The 11,423-nt window shown below is 35.3% G+C and overlaps 1 protein-coding gene across 2 annotated transcripts in view; it reads left to right on the forward strand.

Annotated features, from left to right (window-relative positions):
* The first annotated feature begins 2,905 nt into the window (after positions 1 to 2,905).
* Positions 2,906 to 11,423, forward strand: part of TMPRSS11F (transmembrane serine protease 11F) — a 96,404-nt gene continuing 87,886 nt past the window's right edge. Inside the window, exon 1 of one of the 2 annotated variants that reach the window (XM_040482089.1) lies at positions 2,906 to 3,225. The gene's annotated coding sequence lies outside the window, so the exon portion shown is untranslated. The remainder of the gene's footprint in view (positions 3,226 to 11,423) is intronic. The other variant, XM_040482073.1, reaches the window with a different exon arrangement.

The following is an 11,423-nucleotide window of genomic DNA, read 5'->3' on the forward strand; positions in this document are numbered from 1 at the left end:
AAGAATTGGCCATTAGGTATAGCTAGTGAAGATATCTCAAAAATTAGATATTATGGGGGCACCTGGGTGGCTCAGTTGGTTAAGCATCTGACTTTCTGCTTCCGCTCAGGTCATGATCTCACAGTTTGGTGACTTTGACCACTGCATTGGTCTCTGTGCTGACAGTGCAGAACCTGCTTGGGATTCTTTCATTCTCTCCCTCTCTCTCTGCCCCTTCCCTTCTCACAGTGTCTCTGTATCTCTCAAAATAAATTAATTAATTTAAAAAATAAAAAATAAAAAATAGATATTATGTATACTGTTTATGTACAAAGTCCTTATGCATGTGTACTTGATTAATTTGTTACTTCAATAATATTTACAACTATGTGCCAAGTACTGTTGTAAGCACTAAAGAGGCAACAATCCCTGTTTTCAATCTACTAATAAATTGATGAATTAATATACGCATATAGGTATGTGTATATATATATACATATATATATATATGATATATATGTATACAGAGACAGAGATAACAAGCTGTAAATGCTAAGACGAACAAGTAAGCAAAGGTTGAGGATGGAGAGTGAAGGATTCACTATTTTATTTTTTTTAATTTTTTTTTAACGTTTCTTTATTTTTGAGATAGAGAGAGAGACAGAGCATGAATGGGGGAGGGTCAGAGAGAGGGAGACACAGAATCTGAAACAGGCTCCAGGGTCTGAGCTGTCAGCACAGAGCCTGACGCGGGGCTCGAACTCACGGACCGCGAGATCATGACCTGAGCCGAAGTCGGCCGCCCAACCGACTGGGCCACCCAGGCACCCCAGGATTCACTATTTTAGAGAACATGGTCAGAGAACTACCTTTGATGAGGTGACATTTGAGCAGAGATGTGAAAGAAATAAAGGATCAAGACTTGTAAGTATCTCTAGGAAGAGTTTCAAAGGAGAGAGAGAACATAAATTACAAACCCGGGGGGCGCCTGGGTGGCTCAGTGGTTAAGCGTTCGACTTCCGCTCAGGTCATGATCTCACCGGTTGGGAGTTCGAGCCCTGCATCGGGCTCTGTGCTGACAGCTCAGAGCCTGGAGCCTGCTTCAGATTCTGTGTCTCTCTCTCTGCGCCTCCTCTGCTCATGCTCTCTCTCTCTCTCTCTCTCTCTCTCAATAATAAATAAATGCTAAAAAAAAAATAAAAAAAAAATAAAAAGAAATTACAAACTCGGAGGACAACATGGCTGGAACTGAGTGAAAATGAAGTTAGAAAGAATAGAGAATTAGTAGGGCAAGATTATATATGGCTTTGTATGCTAAGATAAAACAGTAGTATTCTAACTGTGCTGAAAAGGCATTTGAGCAATATAATCTAATATTTCAATGAGATCACTCTAATTGTTGTATACAGGATAGATTAGATAGAGCCAATTATGGAAGCAGTGATGCCAGTTAGGAGGTCATACAGTATTTCAGATGACTGATGATGAAGTTATTGATTAGGGTGGTATTGGTGAAGATGATGACAAGCAGTCAGATCTGAATATATAGTTTGAAGGTTGAAACTCTAGGATTTTCTAACGGATTGGATGTGGAGAGCAGTCTAGGATCACTTCAAGGTTTTGTCACAACCAACTGGGTGAGTAATGGTGCAATTTACTGAGATTGAGATTGAGTGGGAAGAAGCAGTCAGGAGGTTTAGGGAGAACTAACTGTTAAGGTTGGGACATGTTACGTATAAGATGCCTTCATGAAATACAAGTGAGTATGTTCAGCAGAGATTTAGATATGCAAGTTTGGGGTTCAGAGAATGTATCAGAACTGGAAATATAAGTTTGGGAATCATGAACAAACAGAGAGTATATTTGAAACAAAAAAAAGACCATAAAAGTCAGAGAGTAAATGTGATAGAGAAGATATTTGAAGGCTGAGCCCTGAGGACGTGCAAGATTTACCGGTTGAACAGAATGGAGGATTTTGCAAGAAGTTTCTCAGTCATTGCCCTGTAATTAGCTGTTGTTGAGTAGTCATCTAACTCTTAGCTGATTCATGTTTCAAGTATTAGATACAATCTACTACTGTCACAGGTGCACTAAGAGCATGGCGTGTGGTAGTTTGAACACATTTTCATTATTTTTTTTTAAATTTTTTTTTCAACTTTTTTTTATTTATTTTTGGGACAGAGAGAGACAGAGCATGAACGGGGGAGGGGCAGAGAGAGAGGGAGACACAGAATCGGAAACAGGCTCCAGGCTCTGAGCCATCAGCCCAAAGCCTGATGCGGGGCTCGAACTCCCGGACCGCGAGATCGTGACCTGGCTGAAGTCGGACGCTTAACCGACTGCGCCACCCAGGCGCCCCACACATTTTCATTATTAATTAGCAATAATTTAAAGCCAAAAGGTATCTACAAATTATTTTCTTGGGTAATTGTTCAATAACCTTTCGAATTAGATGTTTCAATCAAACACTAAAAGTACTGTAATTTAATTTATGTAATAATAATGTCTGCCAAACCACTCAAATCTTTAGTGCCTAAAAGCATGCCTTATAGTAGTAGGAGCCAAATAAATGTTAGTTTCATACTGTAATGTTTTGTTGGCAGATATTTAATAGTCACAAAACCATTTTATATACTAGCAAAGAACACTCTAAAAATTATTACTGTAGAGAATATTTCCTATTCATTTGCTTTGGCAGCAAAAAGGGAATATGAATAAGAAATGTATTCCTTGAAATAAAGATCCCATATCCAAGTTATTTCATCAGTATTTTCACTTCTGACTTACTGTGAGGCTTAGGTCAAACTGCATAACTCTTATATAGAGTGAGCATAATTTTTTCTTGCTACATGTTGGAAGCTATAAGTCTTGATAGGATGGTGTGCTGTCCTCAGAAGTCTCTGGTACAGAGTCAGCGTTAATGATAGTGGTGATTATATAGATGTGTTAGAATGATGTCTCAATTAACCAGCTGTTGTTTTTAGCATGGCCCTATGATTGGCTGAAGGAAGATGGCATGTGATTAGCTTCAAATTGGCAAGAACCCTTTTGAAATTGGGCCCATGTCTGACTCAGATTTAAAGGGTTAAGTCCTGGGAGAAGGAGGTTAACTCTGCATTGTCTTTAATATATTTCGGATGTCAGAGAAAAGATTTAGATTGTATCCTAGGACCATTTCCAACAGCTGCCAGCCAAAGAAGTAGAAACTCTCTGATGATGAAACCAGTTCAGACTATAAACTACAAGGTATGGAAGCAATGGTTAAAAGGATTAAACACATATGTAAAAATCCATTTGCTTTCTTCCTTATGCCCTATTATAGTTTCCTATGACATGCTTTTTTTTAAATTTACTCCTTATGCTTATATTTTAAATCTATCTTGTTCAAATTTTATTCTCTCTACTTGAAACTTGAATGATTAGGCATTTCAATTTATTGTGTAAAAATATACTTATAGTCGTTTAAAAATATCTTGGGAGGTTTAAAATGGCATTTATTTTGTTTGAAAACTTTAATTCAGTATGTACTGAAGACTCCTGGGAATTCCTGAAACTCTCATGGACTGCTAATATCAAAATTAAAGTACTACTAGTAGTTTTGCTGTGTTGACATTTGTACTGATTGAAGCAAAAGCAATGGCGTTTAAAACTGCTGGCATCTTAGTGTGAATCAAGACAATGGCACCAAACTGCCATCATATTTTTGCTTTCAAGAATTCCAGAAAAAAAGAATTCCATTTTCACTTAAGAATGTTATTGATGAAGCAATAAAAAGTATTAATTTTATTAAGTCTTGACCATTGGGTACAGAGCTTTATTAATATGCTGGATGACAAAATGAAAACCATGCATAAACACTTCCGGTGCAATACTGAAGTGCAGTTATCTTGAGGAGAGTTCTTAGATATTTGAAAAAAACTGAAAAAGCTACTATTTAACATATTGTACCATTTTTACTTTAAAGAGTGACTGATGACAAATTAGGGTTACTTAGACTTAGTTTTTTGGCAGGTGAAATTAATAAAGTAAGCCTGCCACTTCAAAGAAAACACTAATTTGTTGTTTGTGATAAAATTCAGACTCACAAGTGTTAATTAGAATTTTAAAAAACTTGTATAATCCTCTAAATTTTACAGCTTTCCAATATACTTACTTTTTATAATGAGGTTGGCATTATATTAAGAAATATGGCTTTTTTGATATTACATAATGAAATGTGTCAACGCTTGAGAGATGTGCATGATTATGTGAATTAAGTGAATCAGAACTTTATAAATAGCAAGCTATTACAAAATCATACACATTAAGAGATCCACTCAAGTGTGACAGAGACTGATGGATTTTAACATAACAAAGTACAAAAATTTCATTGATGTGGTCTCAGATTCTACACGGCAACAATTAATCTCTAAGAAGCGACCATTTTTCAAGTTTTAGCATAAAATCAGGATATCCACAATTATTCAAAAGGCTATCAAAATGTTCCTTCTTTCTAATTACATCTGTGTGAGATAGAATTTTCCTAAAATACTTCAATCAGAACAACACATGGCAATACAGTGAGCTTACAAGCAAATAAACATAAAAAAATTCACATTTTTTTTGAAAATAGCTTTTTTAAAAATAAAAATGTCATTTAAATGGCTTATTATTTTTATTTTAAACAACGTCTCAAGTTTCTTAGTTTTAATATAGAATACATTAAATATTGATAGATAGTCCACATAAACCATAGTGCTTAAGGTCCTCAGTAATTTTTAAGGGTATGGGGTGGTCCTGAGACCAAAATGTCTGAGTACCACTGATTTAATTTTTTGCAAGGGAGAAGCCAGCCATAACAGATTTATGTAATGGTAGGGTGCTAATTCATTAGCCTTGAAGCTAGATTTTAAAAATATATAAGCCCACAAAAAAATGGTATCTCTTCTTTTTTCATTCAGTGACTCAGTCCATGACATATTTAACATAGTGATTATACATATGCAGATCAGAAGCTGTGCAGATCAGAAGCTTTAAAATGTATAATTCTAGTGCTCTGGGTGATATATATATTTTTTGCTTGTTTAATTAATACTTATCTCCTGGCTCCCAGCATTTAACATAATCATTTCCACAGTCACACTGAGGATCTTTAACAAGATATATTTTTGATGATCAGAGCTTTGTGTGACCCTACTATAAATAGTCTTAGGTTTGTTATAGGTCACGTGATTAAAATCATGGAGATATAATTATTTTAGAATAGAAAAAGACATGGGATGAGGTAGTCCAAACTTTCTTTTGGCAGAAACAGAAACAGAGGCCCAGACAAGGATAAATAACATACAAGGTCAGCATGTGACTAATTCTGGAACTGGAATCTGGTTTCCCAGTTGAATATTCTTTTCACTGTACTGCTATTTATTCCCTACTTTCTGATATGTGAAATATTTGATCTTGAGTGCAAAATATTGAATTGTGATGTTACCATAATTCCATAAATTGCTGATCTTTGAAACTTTCACCCACTCCTTCAGTCCACTAAAAGGGCCCAATTTTATTAAGTTAATGTTTTGAGGTATTAAATTAGAGGTGGAAAAATCCAATGATGAAAATAAAATTTGGAACTTGAACTTAACTTTCCAGGTAGTATTATTCTAGTTGTTACCATACCTGCTTTGTAAAAAACATGTATTTTTTACTATAATTATTTGGGTAACATAACTAAACTGAAGCCTCTGAGAAACTATAGATAAAAAGCATTTGAAGAGCCACAAGCTGAAAACATTCTGAAGTTTATACCTATAGGAATATTTGAGCATTAAAATCTACTAATTTTCTGTTTTTTTCTCTCATTTTCATTATTTTTTTATTGTTTTCTGCCCATTCTCTTCTTTCTCTTCTCTACTTCTCCCCTTCCTCACCGTCAAATCTAATATGAATTTTCACATTTAAAAAATATTCCATTTATTAAATAATTGGGTGTTATCAGTTTTCACATATAAAATCATCCATTGAGGGGTGCCTGGGTGACTCTGTCGGTTAAGCGTCTGAATTCAGCTCAGGTCACCATCTCATGGTTTGTGAATTCAAGCTTCGCATCGGGTTCTGACAACTCAGAGCCTGGAGCCTGTTTCAGATTCTATGTCTCCCTTTCTCTCTGCCCCTCTCCCACTCAGGCTGTCTCTCTCTCTCTCAAAAATAAATAATAAACATTAAAAAAAATTTAAAAAAATCATCCATTTAGCTTTTCTTTTGTAATATTTTTCTGTATATCTTTGTAGTATTTTTTTTCTCTTTAAAATGTGTATAGCTTTCTTTATGTGGGTATTGCACATTTCTTAAGGCTATTACTACTTACATTTAATTCATTTTGCTTTTGTGAAAAGATTTTATTATTTACAACTGGCTAATACTGATAAAGTTATTGTTTGCTATATTTACTTTTCAAATCAAGTCACTTTGAAAGCTTTTATTAGATTAGCTAATTAATCCTTAACTAACTTCAATATTCTACCTAGAAAATCACATTGTATGCAAATATTAATTTACCTAGCAACCTTTTAATAGTTAAATGTCATTCTATAATTGTGGTCATATCATATTATCATGAGCATTACAGAAAACTGTTAAATAGCATTTAAATCCCTCATTTTAACAATGGGAAAAACCATGGCTCAGCAGAAATGATAACCTATATTTATACTAGCTAGAAAAAAGTATGCATATTAATCTGTAATCAATCCCTACAATCCCTACTGAAACAGATTTAAAATCATTTTCTTACATGGTGTAAAATAACTGTATGGTTATTTATGTAGAACTCAGAATAAATCATCCCCTTTAAAATCTTTATCTAAATATATTTCATAAATTTTAGCTGTTTAGAATACATTTTTGGAAATTTTATACTAATGATTAAATCCCTGTTTATCATAAACCAAAGAGTATATAAGGGAGAATAATTTGTAATACTTGAAATGTATCATTAAATATAAACTTCTCATGTTGCTGTTAATTAGGCATCTAACCATAGTTTTCATGAAGAAATCCTGGCCATCCAACATTGCATCATGACTGGTTTCATTAATGAATTATGGGCATATAATAACTCCTCTGGTGAGAAGTACTTGAATTATGCATAGATAATGATAGAGATACCTAAGGAATTAGTACACTCACTGGAGATGAATAAAACAGGACACATGGTATAAAGAGGGATGGAGATTAATGAACTTCAGTGTTATGTGAATTTGGAATGGAACTAGAAACTGGCCAGAGTTCAATGAGAATAAGTATGTTTTGAGATGGGGAATAGGGTTGAGGAAGAGATTGAGAGAAGGTACTCAGGTCAGGGCCAGATTTGGAAATGGAAACTCCAAAGAACAAGGGTGTGTGTGGGGGTGGATTTTGGGGTGACACCCACCTCTCAGCCTGGACCAATGGTGGGGCTCGAACTCACAAACCGTGAGATCATGACCTGAGCCGATGTTGGATGCTTAACCAACTAAGCCACCCAGAAGCCCTAGGAATTGCACTTTAAACTGCTACCCTAAACTGTCAGAGATTTACTTAAGGAGGTGGTAATTGGGTTGAGCTTTTACAAAGTGTCATACTTAAGTGACAGAAAATAACAGGGAGAACACTCCAATGGGAAGGAGTCTATAGTAATAGAAATTACAAAGTCAGAATGAATATTACACATTTTAAGAATGACAAAGCTTAATTAGGCTTAAAATTCATGATGCAATGTAGCATGGGAATTAAAGGTGGGATGAATTTGATTCTTGGAGGATTTAGAATTTCATTGAGCATATTTTTGATGAGGTAGAAAATAAGGAAACTATTAAAAGGTTTTTTAATAGTGACATGATGAAAGTCATGTTTATAAACAATTAGTTTTTAATGAGCATGAAGGTGAAATGAAAGAAGAAACGAGTAAAAGTCATAAAATTCAGCTGGAAAGCTATTATAATAGTCATGAGAAAGGAATATATGGACCAAAGAAATAATTTGAGGGAATAATTACCAAAATCATTGGCTTGATACAGAGAATTAAAGTGAGCACTGAGTCAAAGATACCTTTCAAATTTTGAGTGTAGCTGATTGAGACATTTGGTGGTGCCATTGACAGTGACAGAGAAATTTGGAGGCACAAAGATTTGAGTTTGAGATAACTGACTAGACTGTAAAATTCTCTGAGAGCAGGGTGGTATCATATTTACCATTTTAGCCTTAGCAAGTTGACAGGCTCAATGCCTGGCACATAGTAGTTGCTAAGGAAAATATTTCTTAAAATATATGATTGAATATAGTTATGGTAAGACAATGAAACAAAACATCAAAAGGCATTTATAGGACTACAACTTTAATGAGGGAGTAATTGGGGATACAGATTAAGGAATGGTCTGAATAGAGGAGAGTCCTATAGAGTCATGAGAATTAATTAATTCATGAAAGAAATTGTTTTGAAAAAAAAAATCTAGAGGACCTGGTATAGAAACCTCCTACTTGAGGTCTTAAGGGACTTCTTTCAATTTAGAAATTATGAAGAAAAATAAATGCTTATTTAGTGCACGTGTCACTAAACAGTCTTTTCGCATGTAACCCTACTGGGGGATTTATGGTGTGTTGATTAGTTTGATGTATTTTTTCATTCAGTCAAAGACACTGACATGTAACTAATACACAAGAATGTAAAAAATACATTAGTCTGTCTTACTCAGATCCAGTATCATTTGATGACAATGGGAATATCTCAGTCTGCTTAATTACAAATGAGAAACATGTAATGATTTTTAATTTTTTTTAATTTTATTTAAATCCAAGCTAGTTAACATATAGTGTAGTAATGGTTGCAGGAGTGGAATTTAGTGATTCATCACTTACATATCACACCCAGTACTCATCCTAATGAGTGCACTCCTTAGGGCCTGTCACCTATTTAGCCCATCCCCCCACCCAACACCCTGTCAGCTACCCTCAGTTTGTTCTCCGTATTTAAGAGTCTCTTATGGTTTGTCTCCCTCTCTGTTTTTTACTTTATCTTTGCTTCCTTTCCCCTATGTTTAATTGTTTTGTTGCTTAACTTCCCCATGTGACTGAAATCATATGGTATTTGTCTGACATTTCACTTAGCATGGAACATTCTAGTTCCATGCACATTGTTGCAAATGGCAAGATTTCATTCTCTTTGATCGCTGAGTAACACTCCATTGTGTATATACACGACTTTTTTATCCATTCATCAGTTGATGGACATTTAGGCTCTTTCCATACTTTGGCTACTGTCGATAGTGCTGCTATAAACATTGGAGTACTTGTGCCCCTTTGAATCAGCATTTTTGTATTCTTTGGATAAATACCTAGTAGTGAAATTGTTGGGCTGTAAGGTAGTTCTATTTTTAATTTTCTGAGGAACCTCCATTCTGTTTTGCAGAGTGGCTGCACCAGTTTGCATTCCCACCAGCAGTGCAAAAGGGTTCCTCTTTCTTCACATCCTTGCCAACATCTGTTGTTGTCTGAGTTGTTAATTTTAGTGATTCTGACAAGTGTGAAGTGATATCTCATTGTGGTTTTGATTCGTATTTCCCTGATGATGAGTGATGTTGAGCATTTTTTCATGTGTCTGTTAGCCATCTGGATGTCTTCTTTGGGAAAGTCTATTCATGTCTTTTGCCCATTTCTTCTCTGGATTATTTGTTTTTTGGGTGTTGAGTTTGGTAAGTTCTTTATATTTTTTGGATACAAACCGTTTATCTGATATCTTCTCCCATTCTGTTGGTTGACTTTTATTTTTGCTGATTGTTTCCTTCACTGTACAGAAGTTTTTATATTGATGAGGTCCCAATAGTTCGTTTTTTCTTTCGTTTTCCTTGCTGCTGGAGCCATGGCCAGTAAGAAGCTGCTGCGGCTAAGGTCAAAGAGATTGTTGCCTGTTTTCTCCTCTATAATTTGATGACTTCCTGTCTTAATGCTTAGGTCTTTCATCCATTTTGAGTTTACTTTTGTGTATGATGTGAGGAAGTGGTCCAGGTTCATTTTTCTGCATGTCACTGTCCAGTTTTCCCAACACCATTTGCTGAAGAGACTGTCTTTTTTCCATTGGATATTCTATCCTGCTTTGTCAAAGATTAGTTGGCCATACATTTGTAGGTCCATTTCTGGGTTCTCTATTCTGTTCTATTGATCTATGTTTCTGTTTTGGTGTCAGTACTATACTGTCTTGATTACAGCTTTGTAATACAGCTTGAAGTCTGGGATTGTGATGCCTTCAGCTTTGGTTTTCTTTTTCAACATTTCTTTGGCTATTAGGGGGTCATTTCTGATTCCATACAAATTTTAGAATAGTTTGTTCTAGCTCTCTGAAGAATGCTGGTGTTATTTTGATAGGGATTTCAATGAATATGTAGATTGATTTGGGTAGTATCAACTTTTTAACAATATTTGTTCTTCCAATCCATGAGCATGGAATCTTTTTCCATTTTTTTTGTGTCTTCTTCAGTTTCTTTCGTAAGTTTTATATAGTTTTCAGTGTATAGATTTTTCACCTCTTTGGTTATGTTTATTCCTAGGTATTTTATGGTTTTTGGTGCAATTGTAAATGGGATCAATTCTTCAATTTATCTTTCTGCTGCTTCATTGTTGGTATATAGAAATGCAACAGATTTTTGTACATTAATTTTATATCCTGTGACTTTGCTAAATTCATGTATCAGTTCTAGCAGTTTTCTGGTGAAGTCTTTCAGATTTCCCATGTATAGTATCATGTTGTCTGTGAAGGGTGAAAGCTTGACTTCCTCCTTGCCTATTTGGATGATTTTTATTTCTTTTTGTTGTGTTATTGCTTAGGGTAGGACTTCCAACACTACATTGAACAACAGTGGTGGAAGTGGATATCCCAGTCATGCTCCTGACCTTAGTGTTTTCCCCACTGAGGATGATATTTGCTGTGGGTCTTTTGTATATGGCCTTTATGATCTTGAGATATGTTCCTACTATTCCTACTTTCTTGATGGTTTTTATAAAAAAGGATGCTATATTTTATCAAATGCTATTTCTGCATCTATGGAGAAGTCCATGTGGTTCTTACGCTCTTTTATTCATGTGATGTGTCACATTGATTGATTTGTGGATATTGAACCATTCCTGTGCACACCTTGCACTTCTGGTCTGACACCGTGCCATCGGGCACCTCGTCCTCGTGACTGGGCTTTTTCTCCTACTGGTTCTCCTCCCTGGCCCTGTTCTGCTTGGACACAGCTGCGGCTCCTTCAGCTTGTGCATGATGAAGAGGTGCTTGGACAGCGACGGGTGCGATGTGTAGCCGGCACTGGTAGGAGGAGTCATCTGACTTGTGCTGAGGGTGAATACTTGTTCATGGTGAATAATTCTCTTTTTTTCTACCTTGTCTCTTTCTTCTTTCTTTCTTTCTTTCTTTCTTTCTTTCTTTCTTTCTTTCTTTC

This window comes from Herpailurus yagouaroundi, unplaced genomic scaffold, assembly GCF_014898765.1.
Source record: "Herpailurus yagouaroundi ecotype Mexico unplaced genomic scaffold, PumYag 28, whole genome shotgun sequence".
NCBI classification, from domain to species: Eukaryota; Metazoa; Chordata; class Mammalia; order Carnivora; family Felidae; genus Herpailurus; species Herpailurus yagouaroundi.